The 25,680-nt window shown below is 41.0% G+C and overlaps 1 protein-coding gene across 2 annotated transcripts in view; it reads left to right on the plus strand.

Moving 5' to 3' along the window:
• Positions 1-25,680, plus strand: part of LOC136884405 (nephrocan) — a 166,311-nt gene that overhangs the window by 97,825 nt on the left and 42,806 nt on the right. Inside the window, exon 1 of one of the 2 annotated variants that reach the window (XM_068229861.1) lies at positions 19,227-19,262. The exons of the other annotated variant lie outside the window; for it this stretch is intronic. The gene's annotated coding sequence lies outside the window, so the exon portion shown is untranslated. Of the gene's footprint in view, positions 1-19,226; positions 19,263-25,680 lie in introns of those variants that run through there. 2 annotated transcript variants of the gene reach the window in all.

The raw sequence follows: 25,680 nt of genomic DNA on the forward strand, positions 1-25,680 counted from the left end.
GTAATGGCCTTTTAACATCTTTATTTCTTTCTTGGTCAGCAGTTTAACCCCCGGGGAAGTTTCGAAACCTTTTCAAAGTATCCTACCTGTTTAAAAATGTAACTTAGTGCCGGCTTATGTAAACATTTTCTTATTACTTTAACTGTAATACGGGGATAGAGAGTGCTTTACCCTCTCGAGCTCCCCTTCAATTTGGATTTGAGGTGACTACGTTTTCATAACCGATTTTCTTCTCTTCATTAATGTGTTAAATTATTTTTCTTATACGAGTCACCTCCCTAGTGTTGGAATAGCCCCTGTGTAATCGGCCTAGTGCCCCTTAGGTTTTAACAAGCTTTCATGTAGGAGTGCAAGTACTCGCCTCCATTCAGCTTTGTATTTTGGGCCATTAACTTAACCCGTTTTTGTTTTCCTCCCTGCGAAGGCCCGGTAGATTGGGTACGAGATACCCCTGTTCCATTATATGTTGTGCCTTGATGGCAGTTAAGTGTAATAGTCTGTTATTGCCTTTAATAGACTTGGACGATTGAGAGCGGGTCAGCTATTTCTGGTATTTTGAAAGGTGCCTCTAGGAGGCTTCACATTATTAGGTGGGAGCAAGTGCTCCATGGAATTAGGGGCATTCTGGCCTTTGGTATTTTGTGGTTGTGAGCTGAGAGCTCAAGGATTGTGAAATTGGGGCTCGAATCCCAGGATTTGTAAGGACCCCTTAACTTGTGCTTTCGTTTGTAAAGTCATTATTGTACCTGATTTTCTTCAATGTTATTTCACCTGGTGAAAAATTCTTAAATCTTGTTGTCTATTGAAAATATAACCTTTATTTAAATTTTTAATTCATCTTTCGGACTTGTAGTTGGAGACCCATTCCAGCCCGCACCTTCTTTTACCTCTGCTGTTCCACAGATACCTCGGAACAGTTTATACGGAGGAAGGTCATATCTGGCGCTCCTTCATGATCCTGAGTTCCTTTCCCTCCTGAATTTACACGTGCTACGTACAAATTGACGTGTTTGGGATAATATTCTTTTAATCTTACATTCTTTCATAATCGTCTGCTTTTCAATATCATTCAATCTAGTCGTTAATTTCTTGCTGAATTTATTGTCTTTGTTCCAAATCTCTTTACCCCAGTCGTATCCCATTCCTATTCTGTCACGCAAAAAACTTCATTAGCCAGTAATCATCATTTAAATTCAATATATCTCTCCCATTTACCCTTGTTAAATTTAATTTTCTCACTCCGCTATTTTCTGTACGTTCTGGAAGACTCATTATTATTTTGCAGAATGTAGTAATTATTACATTATTAAATTATCTATTTCAACACCCCATGTTAATATGCTCTTGATTTCACCACTAGTTCATTAATAATTCCCTGGTCTTGTCCGCGTCTCATACTGCCTTCATGACCAGTTGTCTACGAACTGCTTTTTGCATTTCTGAACGGCTTTCTCTAGTGTTAAATCGGGATCTAACTGCTGTTCACGTATTTCTACTACAATACTATCCTTGTTAAGGTCATCAAGTAAATTATCGTAAATTTTTCGTAATTGTCCTAAGTTATACAGTTCTATGACAAATGTATCAACACTCCCCCACCCCCTCTTATTGAGCCCTAAGTTAAACCGGGCTATTCTATAGGTTATGTTACGTTTACCAACAAAGGAAAGTCCACGAGCACATATTTAACTTTGTCATACTTTTTCTTCTGAGCAATAGTTAGGGATGAAGTATGGAAAACAAAATTTTCAGCCTGTTCTTCCAGACAGTTATCATTTAAATATTTCATCATCTACGCTAAATCCAATATTTTTCTCCTATTTCCCCTTCAATGAATGTGTTACCACCTTTCTAGCTATATTTGCTTGAATACTTATATCTTCGCATAAAAGTCTGCCTACACTATTAACTGTACGCTCTGTTATCCCCATTCTTACTTTCAAGAACGTATTATCTCTTAGGCCTACCTCTAGTTCTTCACTGTCTTCTTCAATACCCCATATTCCTGCCCCACACAACGCTCTGGATTTAACAAACGAATTTAGAACATTTGTCTGCAGTTTATATTCAGCACTTAGCTACGGAATTCTGCATGATATACAGAATTCTAGTTGAAATCATTAACACGTTGTGAATACGATTTTGTTAAATAGCATAATAACATAGGTATTTAACATTTTTATGTGCCATCCTCTAAACTACCATTTCGTCCAGCATGGATAAAGTTATTTATATCCTAGACTGTAGTGCCTTATTCCCCGATTTTACATACCGATTTTCATTAAATTCTGTTCACCCATTTTTTTTGGCTCGGCATTGATATGGACTCAGCAGCAAAAATAGAAATTCATGAATATCTCTGTTACCATAGCCGGTACGGTAAAATGTAGAAGACATAAATGACCGGAAATTTAATTATATACAACTTTAGTTATGTAATATTTATCGACAGGGCCACAAATAACATGCATTGTTGCTAATTATACTTTGGGCCTCCCCTTAAACTAGCTCTTCACTCAGCGTGAATACAATTATTTATAGCGTAGATTGTAGTACCTTATTCTACGACTTTATACATTATTTTTTCGTGATACGCGTACATACGTGTCAAACGTAGATCAAGCATGGTAAATACAGTATATTAATGGTGTTCGTGAAGTTTATGAAGTATTTATGAGAGCCTTGTGTCATTAATATCTAAAATTAGGGTACGCTTCATAATGGACAACTTTCAAGCTTAACTTTCAGCTGGTGATCCCAGTCTCTTCTTCTTCTTCTACCGCTTTTCCTACGTCTGTGGGGTCGCGGGAGCGAATGCTGTTGCACATGTGGATTTGGTCCTTTTTAACGGCCGGATGCCCTTCCCGACGCTAACCCTACATGGAGGGATGTAATCACTATTGCGTGTTTCTGTGGTGGTTGGTTGTGTGGTGTGTTGTCTGAATATGAAAAGGAAAGTGTTGGTACAAACACAAACAGCCAGTCAGAAAAATTAACAAGACGCGATTAAAGTCCCCGTCCTGGCCGGGAATAGAACCTGGGACCCTCTGCACCGAAGGCCTCGACCGTGACGATAAGGTAAAAGGAAAAATAGAATGTCCCCTAATATTATTTTTACCGAGCGACTTGGCCGTACAGTGAATGTGGTGTTCCGTGGTTTCGCATTTGCTTGGGCTGTACCTTAATTAAGGCCACGGCCACTTCCTACTCACTCCTAGCCGTTTCCTATGCTTCCGTTGTTGAAAGCCTACGATGTCTTAATGCTACCTTAAACAAGCAGCAAAATAAATAAATAAATAAATAAATAAATAAATAAATAAATAAATAAATAAATAAATAAATAAATAAATAAATAAATAAATAAATAAATAAATAAATAAATAAATAAATAAATAAAAAAATAAATAAATAAATAAATAAATAAATAAATAAAATACATTAAACAATTATAGTGGTAATCATAGGGACACAATACGTTTAAGAATATGATCCGTGGCGGCTTGATTACACAAATAATAATAATAATAATAATAATAATAATAATAATAATAATAATAATAATATTTTAAAATAATGTAATAATAAAGAATGGAATTTTAAACACAGTAAAAGAAAACTTAAGGTTCAACGAAACTTCGCAACACAAAACATAAACAAACAGGTTAGGAAACTTGACAAATACAGAATGGATGTGGAAGTCGGCGTGGAACCCTGAGAGGTAACGGAACGTAGTCTTTTGTGAAATACGAAAACGTAGAGAGTAATAGCCCTTATATTACACACATTTACTTTAAGAAAAATGGAAACAAATCAAAACTCATAAGAGAAAGGAACAAATCAAAAAACTCAAAATAGAAATATCTTTACAAGGAAATTTAGGATTTAACCGCGCCTGCAGACATGCGGAGTGCACTAAAAGAAATGTAATCACCGATTTGAATCTAGAAACAAAATTCAACGGTGCATGTCAATTAAAATGGGGGCTAATCCCAATCTACACCAAAGTAGAAATAAAACCGAACCCAGAGGTACCGAAAACTTGCATTACTGTCTAAAACACTTCAGATAATGTGCACAGATTTTCAGTGCTTATGCAAGGCAACACTGAAATAGGGGGAGGCAAACCCGAGGGATAATTACAAGTTACAAAGTTAAGAAAAAGGGTATTGCCTCCGAAACAAAAGGTACAAGATCTTAGCTGAAAACCTAATTCATTTCCACAAATTTAGCGGTGAACATGAAACTCCAGGATAAAGTCCTGTGTAAGAAAAAGAAATTATTGCATTTAAATGAAGTTGAAAACCCAAATAAACGTAGAAACAGTGTTTACCCTGAGTTCAGGTTTTGACACGAGGATACCGCAGAGGAGCAGGGCCGCTCGCTACCATGATCAGATGATCAAAGACGTAGATCCTACCTCTCTCCCATGGAAGGAGCTGGGTAAGATCAAGAAACAGGAAATGGTGCAACCACCAAATAGAACCAATCAGAAAACAGACTTCACCCTCGACTTTCACATTCACCAATTATATTTAATCTTACTTTCTCCAAACAAAAGTCTCTTCGTTCTTCGTTCGAGAAAAGTCTTCGTTTACGCTACAGAAAACGCGCTTCCAGAACTGCGCGTGTAGGTACACGCAGTTTCACAAATGTTGACAACAAAAAATTAAAATTCACAGATAAATGATAATATTTGATACAACACATAAAAAAAAAAGAGTTTCTGAAACAGAATTCTTCCAAGTCCAATAGTCCAAAGAGGACAAAATCTTATACGACCAAAACAAAATTAAAACAACAAATTAAGAAATTTAAATCAATTCCCACTGCTGTCTTAATACTGCCACATAACCTATCGTAAGGCCCTTTCGTTTTAAGGACTTTCTTAATAAAATACTCATTTATGTCCACGGTTTTGATAGTAATTTGCGCTTAACAGCAATAGTCAAGCAGTGTTACCCTCGTGTTCCGAATTTGTAGCCTGTCCATATGTCACTGTATGACGATTCTCCTTATATCCTTTTCTAACTACCCTACAATCAGCTGATCGTGATGTGGGCCTCGCACCGCAACGTGGATGAAGTGATGCTATTCGTACTCTGTGATTATTAATATTCTACCTCAGCTTTCATCTAATGGTCTTTAATTTTGCACCAGTGATACCATAAAGCGTTTTTTTCAACATTTTTCGTCATTCGACAGCCACGTCCCCTTGCTTGTGTGACCATTGGAAACATGGCGGACGTTCGTTCAATTAGCTTCAACCAGGCAGCGCTTCCGCCTCTCTGTGCTATTCTAGCTTCTTGTTTTCAGTATTATTACAGGAGTAGGATTTTTCAAACCTCGCCTGCGATCACCTACCTCTCGCAAGTGTCGTTCTTGGGTGTCAACACTACACCAGAGGATGTAAAGAGCTCTGTTCCGCTGACAAGGGAGTGTGGTGTTGAGACGTTTTTCATCGACAACAGTTGAAAAAACTTCTGTCGTTGATAGGAATCTCTGCAACTGAATTACATTCTGATTTCTCTGCAGGAGATCTGTCAATGAAGAACAAGGTATGATCATTAGAGACAGGTACACTATGAACAACACTTTGTGATTATCATGTAAAATTATAGTGAATAAAAGTAAAAATGTCCATGACACAACATCCTTGATGGGACTACCGAACGCTGCTGAGCCCAAAGACCTGCAGTTTACGGGGTGAAGCATGGTCAATGTAACAAATTCTCTGAGACGTTATATTTTAATTCCTACTCAGTTGAAGGAGGTAAAAAACATTAAGTCGAAATTACATATTTTTTAAACATTCCGTATTCTGAAGTATTGAATCAAGGGCCTTCGACCGGCATAAGAAAGAATTAAGTCAGCCTTTTCTTTATACCGGAAACACGTAGCACGATCGGAGGCAGTAGCGGTGATTGGGAATTTGAAGTGGGGGGAGGGGGCACAAAATCTTATGGACAACATAAAGTACTGTGGGTCTGGGAGATACAGTGGGGTTAAAACAATCTCAAAAAAGTAAAAATCATAAGTTTTTGATGTTATCTGAGCGAATTTCGACAGGGAAGTTAAGTTTGATAGCAGATGTCTTAGAGACACAGCAAATTTAGCACTGAAGAAATAGGGGAATGTAACTCACCTGGAGCCATAACCACACACAACACTGCCGTGAGATATGACCTCTAACACAGGCTAGACTTACTACTCACTGTCATGCGCTTCCTCTGGTAACAGTTGTCCGCTGCCTTGAGATATGACCTCTAACAGAGGCTAGACTCACTACTCACTCATGCCTTTTCTCCGGTAACAGTTGCCCGCTGTCGTGAGACATGACCCGTAACGTAGACTAGACTTACGCCTTTCCTCCAGTAACAGTTGCCCGCTGTCGTGAGATATGACCCGTAACGTGGACTAGACTTACGCCTTTCCTCCGGTAATAGTTACCCGCTGCCGTGAGATATGGCCCGTAATGTAGACTAGACTTACGCCTTTCCTCCGGTAAAAGTTGTCCGCTACCGTGAGATATGACCCGTAACGTAGACTAGACTTACGCCTTTCCTCCGGTAAAAGTTGTCCGCTGTCGTGAGATATGACCCGTAACGTAGACTTACGCCTTTCCTCCTGTAAAAGTTGTCCGCTGTCGTGAGATATGACCCGTAACGTAGACTAGACTTACGCCTTTCCTCCAGTAACAGTTGCCCGCTGTCGTGAGATATGACCCGTAACGTGGACTAGACTTACGCCTTTCCTCCGGTAAAAGTTGTCCGCTGTCGTGAGATATGACCCGTAACGTAGACTAGACTTACGCCTTTCCTCCGGTAAAAGTTGTTGGACTAGACTTACGCCTTTCCTCCGGTAAAAGTTGTCCGCTGCCGTGAGATATGACCCGTAACGTAGACTTACGCCTTTCCTCCGGTAAAAGTTGTCCGCTACCGTGAGATATGACCCGTAACGTGGACTAGACTTACGCCTTTCCTCCGGTAAAAGTTGTCCGCTGCCGTGAGATATGACCCGTAACGTGGACTAGACTTACGCCTTTCCTCCGGTAAAAGTTGTCCGCTACCGTGAGATATGACCCGTAACGTGGACTAGACTTACGCCTTTCCTCCGGTAAAAGTTGTCCGCTGCCGTGAGATATGACCCGTAACGTAGACTTACGCCTTTCCTGCGGTAACAGTTGCCACACGACGCAGCTCGATGAGAAGTATTTCTGCAGGGCCGTCACGAGTTCAAATCTCCTTCGTAATGTTGGCTCTGTGCTGATGACTGTGAAGGGTAACAAGATCAGCAGTACTACATACTTATGCTTCAAGCATGTCATTATTGAAGAGAGTGACCTAATTTTCATTGTCTTCTATTGGACACAGTGACCTGCAACAATAAATAGTAAAAACCATGTAAGTTCTCGAAATACACTTAGGCTAATTTAATTTATTTTACTGCATGCTTCAGGATCCTCATCCCAATTACAGCAGAATTGTTTGTGATACAAAGGAAAATTACAAATGATTTGTAGGTATGTGCGAGTGTAGTGTATTATTTCATCAGCCATAAAGTCGGTGACCAGGTTTTCCTTTTAGGCAGAAAATAGACAAAGAATAGTTTGAAGATAATAAGGTTCTGGATCGGAGAAAATCATTTTGGGCACGGAACCACCAACAATGTTTGGGCAGCACTGATAGGATAGGCGGAAAAATAAAAAATAAAAACCTCCGTGCTGCTCACGAATCTTCTGTGAAGGAGAAGGCACAACAACAACAACAACAACAACAACAACAACATCGAAAAACAAATAAACTCAAAAATTAATTACAGCTGACAATATTCTTTTCGCGCGGTTTGCTTTATCACGTGTTAGGCGGACGTACCCTGTATGGTTTGGCAGAGTAGCAGGCGTCATTGCCTTAGCCTCACCATGTGCGGAAAGGCATAAATAAATAAATAAATAAATAAATAAATAAATAAATAAATAAATAAATAAATAAATAAATAAATAAATATACCTTTTTACAATTGGCTTTACGTCGCACCGACACATGGCGACTATGGGAAAGGAAATGTCTAGGAGTCTGAAGCCAGCGAACGTGTCATTAATTAAGGCACATCTCCAGCATTTGCCTGGTGTGAAAATGGGAAATTTCGGAAAACCATCTTCAGGGTTGCCGGTAGTGGGATTCGAACCTACTATCTGCCGAATGCAAGCTCACAGCTGTCCACCCCTAACCGCACGGCCGGTAATAAATAAACAAATCAATCAATAAATAAACATTCTGGTATACCTCCACTCTCCAACAGGTAGCTAGGTAACATAAATCCACAATTCAGGTTTTGTTGGCATAGATCTTTTGTCCTACGTTCCTAACACCACGGCCCCAGATTTGTGACTCTTTCCATCCATCTCCTCATCCGCGAAGTAATAAGAGTAAACCGAAAGATGTGTGCTGCCACTCAAATGTATTCCTCCTTCGTTTTAGGATTGCATTGTCCATTTCACCTAAGAGTTTAACTAATAATAATAATAATAATAATAATAATAATAATAATAATAATAATAATAATAATAATAATAATAATAATAATAAGACCGAGCTCCATAGCTGAAGTCGTTTAAGTGCGGCCAGTATTCAGTAATCGGGAGATAGTGGTTTCAAGCCCCACTGTCGGCAGCCCTGAAGATGGTTTTCCGTGGTTTCCCATTTTCACACCAGGCAAATGCCGGGGCTGTACCTTAATTAAGGCCACGGCTGCTTCCTTCCACTTCCTAGACCTTTCCTATCCCATGGTCGCCATAAGACATATCTGTGTCGGTGCGACGTAAAACAAATAGCAAAATAATAATAATAATAATAATAATAATAATAATAATAATAATAATAATAATAATAATAATAATAATAATATGACTGGGGAGGAGGACCAGTACCTCGCCCAGCTGGCCTCACTTGCTATGCTGAACAGTGGCATTGCGAGAGGGGGGGGGGGAGATTAGAAGGGACGGGCAGGGAAGAGGGAAGGAAGCGGAGGTGTCCTTAAGTTCGGTACCATCCCGGCATTTGACTGGAAGAGAAATGGGGAACCAGGGAAAACCACTTCAGAAATGGCTGAGGTGGGAATCGAACCCACCTTCTACTCAATTGACCTCACGTGGCTCAGTGGACCCGCCCCCCACAGGCCTAAGCTCGATTCCCGGCTCTGTCACGAAATTTAAAAAGTGGCACGAGTGCTGGAACGGGTCCACTGAGCCACGGGAGGTCAACTGAGTAGAAGGTGGGTTCGATTCCCACCTCAGCCATCCTCGAAGTGGTTTTCCCTGGTTTCCCACTTCTCCTCCAGGCAAATGCCGGGATCGTACCTAACTTAAAGACACGGCCGCTTCCTTCCCTCTTCCTTGCCCGTCCCTTCTAATCTCCCCATCCCCACCCCCGGCAATGTCTTTGTTCAGCATAGCAGGTGAGGCCAGCTGGGCGAGGTACTGGTCCTCCTCCCCAGTTATATCATCTCGACCCAAGTCTCACGCTCCTGGACACTGCTCTTGAGGCGGTAGAGGTGGCATCCCTTGCTGAGACCCGGGGAGAATAAAACCAACCCTGGATGGTTAACGAATAAAAAAAGTTTAGTGTTGTTGGTCCAATTAAGTACTTATACGGTTTTCGGAGAAGCCGAGGTCCAGGAATTTTTCTCTCCACCCCACATCTGAGCACCTTCAAATATCAACAGTCTACGCTAGGATCGAACTCACGGACTTTGACTCAGAAGGTCAGCGCTTCCATCGCCTGAGCCGCCAAGCCCGGCCACGGCGTTAAAGTATCGCTGATAAGCCACAAACCTTTGTGTATGTAGTATTCTCTGAACACCGCTCCCTGGTGTTCCTCCTTGACTCTGGTGTTTCTTTGGTGCTCCAAAGCTGCTCCTAGATGAGTTCAATATTGAAACCGTAATCAATCACGTCACAAGAAGTGGGTGTTGTATTTCTCTGCTACAGAGAGTAAATATCCTAAGTCTACTGCAGATAGAAAACAGTTATTTATTTGTAATTAACTTGTATCACACAATTGTCCAGTGACACGCTACTATTTGCTCAATTGTTTACATTTCTGAGCCCAAATGGCCTGCTTCACTCCTTCAGCCCACTATGACTCAGCGAGTGTCACCAGTAACAAATGTAATATTGAAATGATCAATAAGAAGTGAATCCGCCCTGTTCTTTGGTAGGTTATGTGTAATAATGTCATTATCTACAAATAATTATTCATGTTCCAGTTCACCAGGCTGCGATATTTAAATACAATGAAACATAAACGACACTATTACGGTCATAAATGAAGGCATTGAGGCAAGAATAAGGTAAATCCACTTTTGGCCCTAAATGAGATTTTACGTCTATGTAAGCAGGGTACAGTTTTCTTGAAAAGCGCAGGGAAATAAAAAATAGAAAATACACCCCATCTAGCGGCGAGGATAGCAACTGTGCCGGCTGCCGAAACCTGTCGCTATCCTCCGGGGCAATGATTAATGACTGATAGATGAAAGATGACAGGGGATACCGGAGTACCCGCAGAAAAACCTGTCCTGTCTCTATTTTGTCCAGCACAAATCTCACATTGAGTGACCGGGATTTGAACCACGGAACCCAATGATGAGAGGCCGGCACGCTACCGCCTGAGCCACGGGGGATTTAGGGAAATGTCAAAATGAAGCTATCGATCTAAGACTGGACAGACACGAAATTATCGAGCTACACTGATATGCAGAAGCAAGTACTACTACTTGATTTCATTCTTCCCCTGAAGAAGGGGGAGGCGGGCCTCCTAGACGGTGACGCCGTCTTTCAGGCCAGGAGATTTGTATCGAAGGAGATGTGAGGAGAAGGTGAGGGGGTTTGGCGGCCGTGGTCTATACCAGGAACTGTCCCTGCACTCGCCTTAGTGCAGAAGAATGGGAAACCACGGGAAAGCATTCTCAGGAGAGCCGACGATGGAGAGCAAACACTCTCTCGACAAGTCTGCCTTCATTTTCTTCTTTACTTGCTGGCATTCTTCTCTCTTGGAAAGCATTATAAGCAATTTTGAGACAAGTCTTCCAAATTCAAATTCTATTAGTAGTAAATTGTCTTCTTCTTCCCCTTCTTAATCTGTTTATCCTCCAGGCTTGGTTTTTCCCTCGAACTCAGCGGGGATCCCACCTCTACCGTCTCAAGGGCACTGTCCTGGAGCGTGAGACTTTCAGTCATCGGATACAACTGGGAGGAGGACCAGTACCTCGCCCAGGCGGCCTCACCTGATGTGTTGAACAGAGACCTTGTCGGGAGGATGGTAGTATTGGAAGGGATAAGCATGGAAGAGGGAAGGAAATGGCCGTGGCCTTGAGTTAGGTACCATCCCGGCATTTGCCTGGAGGAGAAGTGGGAAACCACGGAAAACCACTTCGAGGGTGGCTGAGGCGGGAACCGAAACCCCCTCTACTCAGTTGACCTCCCGATGCTGAGTGGACCCTGTTCCAGCCATCGTACCACTTTTCAAATTTCGTAGCAAAGCCTGGAATCGACCCCAGGCCTCCGGGGGTGGCAGCTAATCACTCTAACCCGTAGGGAATTGTGAAGAATAAAATGGATATAGGCCGTACATTTACATTCACAATTTCCTTCATTAGGAAATTCGCACAATTTTGCATTATACATTGTCTATTTTAAGGCTTGTACAAAACCTAACAGTTACTGTACAATTAAGCTCATTACCTCACAGTTCAGTGAGAAGTTTTCTGAAAGTATATCAATACAATACAATACAATACAATACAATACAATACAATACAATACAATACAATACAATACAATACAATACAATACAATACGATACAATACAATACAATGGATTTATTTTGTCCGGCAAGATTAAGGCCATTAGGCCCTCTCTTCCATCTAAACAGAAAATACAGTATCTACATGTGAAAAAATTAGAGTTAATACACTTACAATTGATACATCTTGCAACTACTAAACAAAACAATATTATGATAAAAATAAAAGGTAAAAATAGGGAAAAAAGTAGGAGAATGATGATGATTATTTACACAATTATGAGATGATTAGCTAATTTCTATTAACCTTGGTAATAACAGAGAGATTATATAAAGTCTATAGTTTGAGGAAGGCTAAATCTACAATATTTCCATAACATACGAATAACAATTTAGGATTCTACGAATTACTTAGTAGATAGCGGTGACAAAGTTGCCTAAAACTAGCGGGTGAGGCTCCTCTGACAGAGACGGGTAGTGTATTACATTGTCGTACGACGAAGAAATAACAAATGAGTTTGTGTGTCGTATGGTGCGGTGAGGTGGAATAGATAGGAGTGTATCCGATTTTGAACGTGTTCCGAAACTGTGGTTGGATGAGAGGTGGTGAAATTGACTGTACAAGTAGGGAGGAGAGCATGAGGTGAGTATATCGAAACCAGCATTAAGGTTATGTGCCTAGAATTCTCCCATTAGTTTTTGTTGTGAAGTTGGCACTACCTCTCCGTCAAATGTATTAATTTTTACGTTTTCCCAGAAAGGATGATGGGTGACTTTATTTTCGACGTTCTATATAGGGGGCTATTAAGAATTGTTACAGCGTATTACAATGGGGGAGGGAGGGGGTTAATTTGTTTGGATTTTTTTGCATGTGCACGTATTTTACGGATGATCTCTTAATCAAGTTGTCACTACTATTATCTCAGAGAAGCGTTTACATTTTCGGCAGCGAAAAGGCTTTTTCATGCCCTGCCTTTTACCATTCTTTAGTTGCTGGTCAAACATCCAGCAGTAACAATGTGGACGGGGAATCACCTCCAGAAGGCCCGAGCTGAATGCTAGTCGAGATGTGTTGCTCGCCATATCAGTTAATTATTCTCCTCTATAGCATCAGGGATGAGACCTTGAGTGCTATTACATGATGTTCTTTTTATGTAGCGACGGTTGTTTTATTGTTGTGGGTGGTCGGTTATCACAGGGTCGTAGTTTGTCACAATATGACCTGATGCCTTACGGCTGTGAGGGAGGGGGCCTTACGGCAGGGTAGGGGGCTGTGAGACTAAGACCTTAGGTCTCTTTTAGCGGAAGCCTCAGGTTTCATAACTTCCAAGCTCCCTGATGAGTAGGTTCTGAGTCTGGCATAGAGCTTCCTGGCTTGCTTCATAATGCGCTCGGTAATGGGAGCTATGTTGTTGTCTCTGTGGAGGTGCGAACCAAGGCGTCCCTGAAATAAAGCGCAGCGCCCTCTTCTGAATACGTTGCACCCTCGCAAGGTGGGTCTTAGCTGCACTGCTCCAGATAGGATAGCGTCGGACGTATTGTAGTCTTGTACAAGAGTCTGTTTTCACGGGTGCGCCCATTCTCGGCTTTAATAAGTGGCAATAATTTAGAAAGGTGGTGGCCTGGTGTTGCCACTGTAATGTTGACATGTTGACGGTAGGTAAGTTCTGGCCACCTGATGTCCTCCCCAGAGCAGTTCAGGGGATCAGGGTCCTTCAAGTTCTCTTATAAAAGAGACTTTGTGGGAGCTTTAATAACCTGTAGAAACCCCAGGTCATTAAGTCTAATGCCTTAACTTGCCTTGTGTGAAAACAGTGGTGCGGCACCATTTCTCTGTGCGGTCCGTTTATAATGTTATACGAGATGGCTGCAATAATGCTCTAATTCGAAGGAGGAATGCGAAGTAGCTCCGCTGTGAAGCGCTTTTGCATCCACATGGTAGTTTGCAAGACTACCTTGTAGGCCAATAATTAAGTTCGTCTTGACCGCGCATGAAAAGTTTCTCCACAATTTCCACCTTGAAAGCCTTGCAGGGGGCCATGGACCGGGTGTGACAGTGGCGCTTGAGTGTCAGCGGTCTAGCGTCGCGGACATCTTGGTACGACGGCGAAAGGGTAACCTGTGCCGAAAGGGGATATGGGATTGCCTGGTGTGTTTAGGAAGGTTTCCCATAATATCTCATTTACAGAGGGGTGGAAGTAGCTGGCTGAGGAGTAGCCTTTCTACTTCCTTGTACTGGGCTATGGTCCTACGTTAGTACTCGTCAAACAGGTAGGTCACCACGGGTTATGAGGCGGGGTTGGAGCTTCACGGCATCCCTACACAAAACAAGGACACACATTAACACACCACACGCTCCATGTGCCTGCTTTCTCCCTCCCACCCTCACCCCCTTCAAAGTATCGGTCGTACTGAAATGCCACTTTAACGCTCACGAGGGGAATCCCAAAAACTGCGCTTAGTGACAAACAGGTCAAAATGTTTCGGTTTATCCGTAGACACTCGACCGTTTCCGAGGAAATGACAGTCGAAGTACTTCACATGTCTTCCGAATTACCCTTCACGGTTGGCTTTTCCGTTGAACTCAGCGAGGGTTTCCCCTCTACCGCCTCAAGGGCAGTGTTCTGGAGCGGGAGACTTTCGGTCAGGGGATATAACTGGGGAGGAGGACCAGTACCCCCCCAGGCGGCCTCACCTGTTATGCTGAACACGGGCCTTGTGGGGGAATGGGGAGCTAGGAACGGATATACAGTACAAGTAAGAGGGACGGAAGAGGCCGTGGCCTTAAGTTAGGTACCATCCCGGCATTTGCCTGGAGGAGTGGGAAACCACGAAGAACCACTTCGAGGATAGTTGAGGTGGGAATCGAACCCACCTCTACTCAGTTGACCTCCCGAGGCTGAGTGGACCACGTTTCAGCCCTCGTACCACTTTTCAAATTTCGTAGCAGAGTCGGGAATCGAACCCGGGCCTCCGGGGGCGGCAGTTAATCACGCTAGCCACTACACCACAGAGGCGGATCTAGTAATCGTCAATGGACAAAGGGAGTGAAGCAGTGAGCGAAGTTTCCGGCAAATCGGGTTGTTCACCTTGACAGTGAGGAAAGCAATGGCAAATTACTACACCGCTACTCTTCGAGCGCCAGGAGAAGTCCGCTCCGTTTGAACTGCAGGTGTCTTCCCGTGTACCGGCTCCATGGGTAGCGTGCTGCCCTTTGGTCACAGGAGTCCCGAGTTCGATTCCCGGCAGGGTCGGAAATTTTAACCATCATTGGTTAATTCTGCTTGCAGGAGGTTGGGAATATGTGTTGTCTTCATCATCATTTCATACTCATCATGACGCGTAGGTCGCCTACGGGAGTCAAATCAAAAGACCTGCACCTGGCGAGCCGAATATGTCCACGGACACTCCCGGCACTGAAAGCCATACACCATTTCATTACAAAGGCGACACTGCGGAGATAAATATGGATTAGTCATGTTGGTGATTTTTTGTGACTGAAATTGAAAGGATTGAGTTTCATTTTTCTTGTCATGAAGTTATTCCGCAGAATTAAAACAATTTATCACTGTAATAATGCTTTGTTTGCCAATTGTAATTTTACATTTAAATCCCATTTTCTCCCATAATATTCTTCCAAATGTAACAAAATTTTTATGGCATATATATAACAACAATATTATGAAACATGTGTATGGAATTTTTTATTGCAAAATTTTTTCAAGTAGTAGGGAAGTCCAAAATTTTAGAACGTAAAAATTACACCAACTTAAGTACGATATATCTCCTTACATAAATTATGTAAAGAAAAATCTATACGCGTCCACTTCTGTAGTGTAGTGGTTAGTGTGATTAGCTGCCACCCCCGGAGGCCCGGGTTCGATTCCCGGCTCTGCCACGAAATTTGAAAAGTGGTACGAGGGCTGGAACGGGGTCCACTCAGCCTCGAGGGGTCAAATGAGTAGAGGTGGGTTCGATTCCCACCTCAGCCATCCTGGAAGTGTTTTTCCGTGGTTTCCCACTTCTCCTCCAAACAAATGCCGGGATGGTACCTAACTTAAGGCCACGGCAGCTTCCTTCCCTCTTCCTTGTCTATCCCTTCCAATCTTCTCATTTCCCCACACGGTCCCTGTTCAGCATAGCAGATGAGGCCAGTTAGGCGAGGTACTGGTCATTCTCTTCAGTTGTATTCCGACCCAGTATCTCACGCTCCAGGACACTCCCCTTGAGGCGCTAGAGGTGGGATCCCTCGCTGAGTCCAAGGTAAAAACCAACCCTGGAGGGTAAACGTATAAATAAATAAATAAATAAATAAATAAATAAATAAATAAATAAATAAATAAATAAGTAAATAAATAAATAAATAAATAAATAAATAAATAAATAAATAAAATCTATACGTCGTGCTTTTAAAAGAGGTATTATCTACCTAATTACGAATTTACATTAACAAGTTAAATTGGAATTAAAAAATTCAGAAAACAAAAATGTATTTTGGAAAATGTATTAGTTGCATAAGAAATAAATATTCGCGATATCTCTACTTGTATGCAGGTAACATTCCCACAATGTTTCGTGAAAATCCATACATTAGGTAATAATACCTTTTTATGTCCGGAGTGTCGCCTTAAATTGCCTTCGTGATGCTCAGGCCGTACTGCAGGAAGCGCACCCAGGCCATCAGCTGATCGATTAGGACAATCTAAATGAAAGTTATGAATAGTACTTGTTAATATAATACAAAGTAAATGAGAGCATTCTTTGGATAATTATGACCTTATTTTTAGGTATATTGCGTGCTTGTTCTCATAATTTATTACATCAGGATTTACATAAACAATTTTCTTTATTGAGATAATGAGACCTCTAGTGTAGGTTCGATATGTGATCTTCATGTCCGCCTCTGTGTTGAGCGTACTCTTAACTTCAAACCCCATCAAATCCCCAAACCCCGCCAAATCTCCTGGCCAGAGAGAAGGCGTAACCTTCTAGGTGGCCCGCCCCTCCCCTTCGGGGAGGGGAATGAAAACATCCCCCTTGGTCCTTGAGCGTGATTGGCTGCCACCCACTGAGGCACGGGTTCGACTCCCGGCTCTGCCTCGAAATCTGAAACGTGGTACAAGGGCTGGAACGGGGTTAACTCAGCCTCGGGAGGTCAACTGAGATGAGGTGGATTCTTTTCTTTTTTTTTGCTAGGGGCTTTACGTCGCACCGACACAGATAGGTCGTATGGCGACGATGGGATAGGAAAGGCCTAGGAGTTGGAAGGAAGAGGCCGTGGCCTTAATTAAGGTACAGCCCCAGCATTTGCCTGGTGCGAAAATGGGAAACCACGGAAAACCATTTTCAGGGCTGCCGATAGTGGGATTCGAACCTACTATCTCCCGGATGCAAGCTCACAGCCGCGCGCCTCTACGCGCACGGCCAACTCGCCCGGTGAGGTGGATTCTATTATCACCTCAACCATCCTTGAAGTGGTTTGCAGTGGTTTCCCACTTCTCCTCCAGACAAATGCCGGGATGGTACCTAGCGAAAGGCCACGGCCGCTACCTTCCCTCTTCCTTGTCCATCCCTCCAAACTTCCCCTCCCCCCCCCCCCACAAGACCCTTGTTCAGCATAGCAGGTGAGACCGCCTGGGCGTGGTTCTGGTCCTCTTTCCCTGTTGTATCCTCCAACTCAAACTCTCGCGCTCCTCCTTGCCTTCTTGCTGACAGCAGCGCTACAGGCGGTGGAGAACATCCACGCCTTACGTGTCAACATGTGATTTAACCATCACATCAGCGCCTGAAACTGACTTAAAAAAAGAACATGTATGTAAATCTAAATCTCAACAGACTCCCACTGGCACACTTCCCAAATAAAGTTGCATGGAGAGCTGCCGGAACCGTTTGAGATAAGTACGGGCCCAAGATAGGGGGATGGAGCCTCCCTACTCCTGTTCAATTGCGTTTTGGAGGAAGTAATCAGGGAGTGGAGGAAAAAAGTTGGCGGAAAATAATCTTCCAAATGGAGTGAGAATGAGATGCAAATACCCTTCAAGACAAGCTACTCAATATTGAACACATCCTAGGGATATGAGCTACGAATTTTAGGTGAATAAAATATAATAATATATGAGAATATATTCTTTATTTACCCTGAATAATTAGAATCCTTTTCTTAATCATCGTTATTCGGTCGATGAGATTAGCAGGTTGTCTTTTTCCACCACAACGACCGCTAATGTGAGCCAATCCAGAGTTTCGCTTACATTCGGTGTGGATATTAAAAAAAAAATCAAAAAACGCCTCAGGGTATTGAACCAGGGAACACATTACAGGGATAATTATGTAAATAAGTTAAATTAATTTTTAGTCAAAATTTGCTCTGCACGTGACTTTCACTTTCTGAATCCACCTTGGTTCAGTAGAATTTTGGAGAGAAATTGCTCTTCTTCCCCGGGTAATTCATTAATCTATACTAATATACAGAGAGGTAACGTTTGTTTGTATGTAATGGGTAACCTCAGAAACTACAGGAGCGATTCTGAAAATTATTTGATTAATGTAAATATACATTATCCCTGAGTTTCATGGGCTGTGTTTGTGCTGGACAAAACTGAGGTGGGACTGGTTTATCTCCGGGTACTCCGGTTTCCCTGACATATTTCATTCCAGCAACACTCTCCATTAACATTTCATTTCATCTGCCAGTCATTTATCATTGCCTCAGAGGATTGCGACAGGCTTCGGCACCCGGCACATTCCCTGCTAGATGGGGGGCTTCATTCATTCCATCCCAGACCCGGTCGAATGGCTGGAAAATGACTGTGGATTTTCATTATTTTTCATTTCATCACGTAGAGAACTTAAACTACACAGTGATAATGTCCCAACTGAATTAAGGTCTCAAAAATTCAATGAGTACTTTCACTCCACCTTTACCCCTCCTGCACCTATCAGAGAACTACCACAGATCAGTAGTGTTTGCAGTTGCTCACTGTCACAAATATCAACGAACTCTAACGAAGTTCAAAATATTCTCAATAGTCTCCCAACAAACCGCTCCACCGGGCCCAATGATATTAGCCCTATATTCCTCAAAAATACTTCTGCATCTCTCTGTGCACCGTTATCTACAAAGAAGTCTCCACCATCATCAAAGCGAGAGGATTATGGGAATAAAAGCTGCCCCGCCCACAGACACTGCGAGAATACGTTGTGATTGGCCAGGACGGTATTAACGTGGTGTTATACCGAGACGCTTGTGTGGTGAATCCCAAACATTAGGTCGCATTAGACGGCTTGTGACAGTCTTGTGTCATCGTGCGCTTTGCTTTCTGTCTGTGCCGCTGCGGCGCTGAGTAATGCATGACTATCTGCGTCATGACAAGGAAGGAAGTTCAGACAAGATTAGTTTAGGATGCGACAATTTCCTCGTCGCTACTGAGACAGTGAGCAGTTGGAGAACTTGGATTATGTAGGTAAGTAGTGAAAATTTACTCTCTTATTGCATTAGTTTGTAAGTTTCTGTTCAAGCCAATGTGAGGGGAAGGAACGATCCAGTGCAAAGCCCGCTACTTATGAATGCTGAGAAAAACGTGTACATGCATTGAACTATCGGTTTTTAGGTCATATTCTATATATGGTTCCAGTATCTATGTTTTCCCTGATAGAATCCTTGCTTCGTACGACATGAACTCCATCATGACCCGTATTATCAAACATTCACATTAATAAGAAATCGAACTGAAGGCCCACCTATTCAATACCATTTAACATGATGTCAAATCACTTATATATTGGGACCGGTTTCGACCCCATTATAGGTCATCTTCAGCCATGGACAAAAATTGCCAATATAGAGTGCAAATACAATCAATTTAACTCCTTAAAAATATTATGTAGGGTACATATTACAAATTACTTTGCATCTCAGTCTATTATACTACGATTAGTGAGTTTAAAGTCTACTAGACCCCACTCGAATTTTGTGATGGGTGAAATTGCCGTTGGTATTAATCGAAAATGAACAGCCCTAATAAGTAAACCCTCCACATGTACAATTACAATAGTAAGATGGGACCTGAGCTGTTACACATACAATATTAATATGGGAGCTGAGCTGTTACACATACAATATTAATATGGGAGCTGAGCTGTTACACATACAATATTAATATGGGAGCTGAGCTGTTACACATACAATATTAATATGGGAGCTGAGCTGTTACACATACAATATTAAGATTGGAGCTGAGCTGTTACACATACAATATTAATATGGGAGCTGAGCTGTTACACATACAATATTAAGATTGGAGCTGAGCTGTTACACATACAATATTAATATGGGAGCTGAGCTGTTACACATACAATATTAAGATTGGAGCTGAGCTGTTACACATACAATATTAAGATTGGAGCTGAGCTGTTACACATACAATATTAAGATTGGAGCTGAGCTGTTACACATACAATATTAATATGGGAGCTGAGCTGTTACACATACAATATTAAGATTGGAGCTGAGCTGTTACACATACAATATTAAGATTGGAGCTGAGCTGTTACAATACAATATTAATATGGAGCTGAGCTGTTACACATACAATATTAATATGGGAGCTGAGCTGTTACACATACAATATTAAGATTGGAGCTGAGCTGTTACAATACAATATTAATATGGAGCTGAGCTGTTACACATACAATATTAATATGGGAGCTGAGCTGTTACACATACAATATTAAGATTGGAGCTGAGCTGTTACACATACAATATTAATATGGGAGCTGAGCTGTTACACATACAATATTAAGATTGGAGCTGAGCTGTTACACATACAATATTAATATGGGAGCTGAGCTGTTACACATACAATATTAAGATTGGAGCTGAGCTGTTACACATACAATATTAAGATTGGAGCTGAGCTGTTACACATACAATATTAAGATTGGAGCTGAGCTGTTACACATACAATATTAATATGGAGCTGAGCTGTTACACATACAATATTAATATGGAGCTGAGCTGTTACACATACAATATTAATATGGAGCTGAGCTGTTACACATACAATATTAATATGGGAGCTGAGCTGTTACACATACAATATTAATATGGAGCTGAGCTGTTACACATACAATATTAATATGGGAGCTGAGCTGTTACACATACAATATTAAGATTGGAGCTGAGCTGTTACACATACAATATTAATACGGGAGCTGAGCTGTTACACATACAATATTAAGATTGGAGCTGAGCTGTTACACATACAATATTAATATGGGAGCTGAGCTGTTACACATACAATATTAAGATCGGAGCTGAGCTGTTACACATACAATATTAATATGGAGCTGAGCTGTTACACATACAATATTAATATGGAGCTGAGCTGTTACACATACAATATTAATATGGGAGTTGAGCTGTTACACATACAATATTAATATGGGAGTTGAGATGTTACACATACAATATTAATATGGGAGCTGAGCTGTTACACACACAATATTAAGATTGTAGCTGAGCTGTTACACATACAATATTAATATGGGAGCTGAGCTGTTACACATACAATATTAATATGGGAGCTGAGCTGTTACACATACAATATTAATATGGGAGCTGAGCTGTTACACATACAATATTAATATGGGAGCTGAGCTGTTACACATACAATATTAATATGGAGCTGAGCTGTTACACATACAATATTAATATGGGAGCTGAGCTGTTACACATACAATATTAATATGGGAGCTGAGCTGTTACACATACAATATTAATATGGAGCTGAGCTGTTACATATACAATATTAATATGGGAGTTGAGCTGTTACACATACAATATTAAGATGGGAGCTGAGCTGTTACACATACAATATTAAGATTGGAGCTGAGCTGTTACACATACAATATTAAGATTGGAGCTGAGCTGTTACACATACAATATTAATATGGAGCTGAGCTGTTACACATACAATATTAATATGGGAGCTGAGCTGTTACACATACAATATTAAGATTGGACCTGAGCTGTTACACATACAATATTAATATGGGAGCTGAGCTGTTACACATACAATATTAATATGGGAGCTGAGCAGTTACACATACAATATTAATATGGGAGCTGAGCTGTTACACATACAATATTAATATGGGAGCTGAGCTGTTACACATACAATATTAATATGGGAGCTGAGCTGTTACACATACAATATTAATATGGAGCTGAGCTGTTACACATACAATATTAATATGGAGCTGAGCTGTTACACACACAATATTAATATGGGAGCTGAGCAGTTACACATACAATATTAATATGGGAGCTGAGCTGTTACACATACAATATTAATATGGAGCTGAGCTGTTACACACACAATATTAATATGGGAGCTGAGCAGTTACACATACAATATTAATATGGGAGCTGAGCTGTTACACATACAATATTAATATGGAGCTGAGCTGTTACACATACAATATTAATATGGGAGCTGAGCTGTTACACATACAATATTAATATGGAGCTGAGCTGTTACACATACAATATTAATATGGAGCTGAGCTGTTACACACACAATATTAATATGGGAGCTGAGCAGTTACACATACAATATTAATATGGGAGCTGAGCTGTTACACATACAATATTAATATGGAGCTGAGCTGTTACACATACAATATTAATATGGGAGCTGAGCTGTTACACATACAATATTAATATGGAGCTGAGCTGTTACACATACAATATTAATATGGAGCTGAGCTGTTACACACACAATATTAATATGGGAGCTGAGCAGTTACACATACAATATTAATATGGGAGCTGAGCTGTTACACATACAATATTAATATGGAGCTGAGCTGTTACACATACAATATTAATATGGGAGCTGAGCTGTTACACATACAATATTAAGATTGGACCTGAGCTGTTACACATACAATATTAAGATTGGACCTGAGCTGTTACACATACAATATTAAGATTGGACCTGAGCTGTTACACATACAATATTAAGATTGGACCTGAGCTGTTACACATACAATATTAAGATTGGACCTGAGCTGTTACACATACAATATTAAGATTGTAGCTGAGCTGTTACACATACAATATTAAGATGGGACCTGAGCTGTTACACATACAATATTAATATGGGAGCTGAGCTGTTACACATACAATATTAAGATTGGAGCTGAGGTCTTTTTGATTTTTAGAACAAATTCCACACTGAACGTAGTTTTAAGTTCTTAAGCGCTCGTCGTAGTAGAAAAGGGCAAACTGCAAATCTAATCGACAGGATAACGATGTAAAAGTAAGGATTGTAATGTTTAGAAATAAATAAGGAATATATTCTCATACTTTAATATATTTTATTTACCTAAAATTAGTAGCTCATTTTCTAGGATGTTTTCAAAGTTGAGTTACTTTCCTCAAGGGCTAGGACTGGCTGAAAAGAGCGAAAGTTACGTTATGGCCACTTATAGCATGAAGGAAGAGAATGTTTTGAACAATTTCCTTGTAGTTATTGCAGTACAATTCTTCAAGCAATTTATCTCTCCCTGGTTTTCTAAAATAGATTTTGTCTGAACCAAAGCAGCTTGAAGAATTAAAACGTCCATGTGGTGCACCCGCAGCATCTTACTGAGAAGGAAATGGTGTGGCTGTGTAGACTGTAACCACATCCACATCTTTTATTTCCTCCTTTGTTATCTGTGAGCTTGCTCAAATGCAATTATTCATAGCCTATAAATAAAGCGTGATATGTTCTTTTATATTTCTGCCCCTAACATTCTTGTGACAAACACGAATACATGCTGTCATCAAAGACAACCTCAGCAGAAGTATGAATTATTATTGAACACCGAGTCGTGACGGAAATGTTGCGATATTTGATGAAAAGACATCGTGTTTACAAATTTTAACCTTAACAATCCCCCAGTTCTTCCTCTTTCAAATCCCCTTATCATTTTTCCCTAACGCCTGTTTTAAAGCTTGAAATTCCGAATTTAAAGGGTAGGGGCACGACGTATATAGATCAACGTTACCAGACGTATTGGCTTCGAAGTTCTTTCGGACTACCATTTCAATAATCCCCCTGGAATATATTTGTCTTGTAGTAGGCCTACGCTGCGCATAAGATGAGACAGATTTCTGAGAGAGTAACTTGCAGTCTAGAGCAGTTTTACCAATGTCAGAACTCTCCCAGTTTTCATTGTGAGGTCAAGTTAAAGAACATATCCAAAAGTTAAAACTATCCACTCGATTAATATAGAAATTCTGTAAGAGAATATTATTTTCTGTCCACTGTGGTTTAAAGTTAATACTGGTGATTTATTATAAGGCCCAGCTGAGTAGCCCAGACGGTAGTTCGCTGGCTTTCTGAGCCCAACTTGGCAGGTCCGATCCTGGCTCAGTGCGGTGGAATTAGAAGGTGCTCAAACACGTCAGCTTCGTGTCCATAGGTTTAATCGCCCGTAAAAGAACTCCTGCGGGACTAAATTCCGGCACCTCGGCGTATCCGAAAACCGTAAAGTAGTTAGTTTGACGTAAAAACAGTAACATTATTATTTATTTACAACAAAATAATGCAAATAAATGAGGTATAGTCATTGAAATTATTTTTTTTTAAATTTACATACGCACGGCTTTTAGTGCCGGGAGTGTCCAAGGACATGTAGGGTTCCCCTGGTGAAGGTGTGTCTGTTTGACTCGCATAGATGCCCTGCGCGTCTGAGTGTTAGGTGATTATGATGGGGTTAGGGAGAGGTTAAAACCCGGTGCCGACACGTAGCCCTCTCCTGCTGAATAACACCAAGAGGTCTCCTCCAGGCTTAACGTCGCCATCTGACGAACTAATCACCATCAATAGCGTCAATATTCTAATAAATATTATTTTTCCACCAATGGGACTCGAACCGTTTCTTAACAATTTGATTTATGTCGCACCGACACAGATAGGTCTTAATGGCGACGACGGGATAGGAAAGGTGTGGCAGTGCAAAAGGAAGCAACCGCGGCCTTAATTAAGGTACAGCCCCGGTATTTGCGTAGTGTGAAAATAGGAAACCACGGAAAACCATCTTCAGGGCTGCCGATAGTGGGTTTCGAACTCACTATCTCCCGGATCCAAGCTCACAGCTGCACGTCGGTTACTGCACGGCCAACTCGCCCAGTCATTTGCAGAGATATTTGCTAAATAAAGCAATGATATAGAGCTCGGATTATTATGGATTAATAGGTTAGATTGCAAAATTCCTCATGGGTGTAGCAAGTATAGTCTACCTTCACAACCATTGTACTATGAGGATTGCATAGACATTAGGGGTACGCTCCATCAGAACCCCTATAATTTATGTTACTCTTGCTACATTGTGGAAGAGCGGGTGGCCGACACTTCCAACTAACCAAATTAGTTTGCCGGCTAAGCTGTTACTGCATAAAAAATCGGGCTTTAGAATGAAACGTTCAGTCGTGTAGTGATTTTAAAGTAAAATAACCGGTGCACAGTGGGCAGCAAAAAATAATGAACATTAATTGACACGCTAGTGGGGAAACGTTTGATATCCCTGCGCTTAACGCACTCCCACTTTACTTTGGGCTACTGATTATATATCTATCTTATTATTACAATTTACGTGTTTTTTTAAAATGTAATTTTCAGGGAATTTCTTTGTTACAATTTGTTTTACGTCGCACCGATACAGACGATGTGAATGGAAAGGTCTGAGGGTATTGAACCAAGGAATATATTACATAAATAATTATGTAATTAAGTTAATTTGGCTAGGATTTGAATAAAAAATAAAACGAGTACAGAAACAAGCGATTTAAGCGGCTTTCCTGAACTGCATTTAAGCCAGAAGTATTTT

The sequence above is a fragment of the Anabrus simplex genome, chromosome 12, assembly GCF_040414725.1.
Source record: "Anabrus simplex isolate iqAnaSimp1 chromosome 12, ASM4041472v1, whole genome shotgun sequence".
In the NCBI taxonomy this organism is placed as follows: domain Eukaryota; kingdom Metazoa; phylum Arthropoda; class Insecta; order Orthoptera; family Tettigoniidae; genus Anabrus; species Anabrus simplex.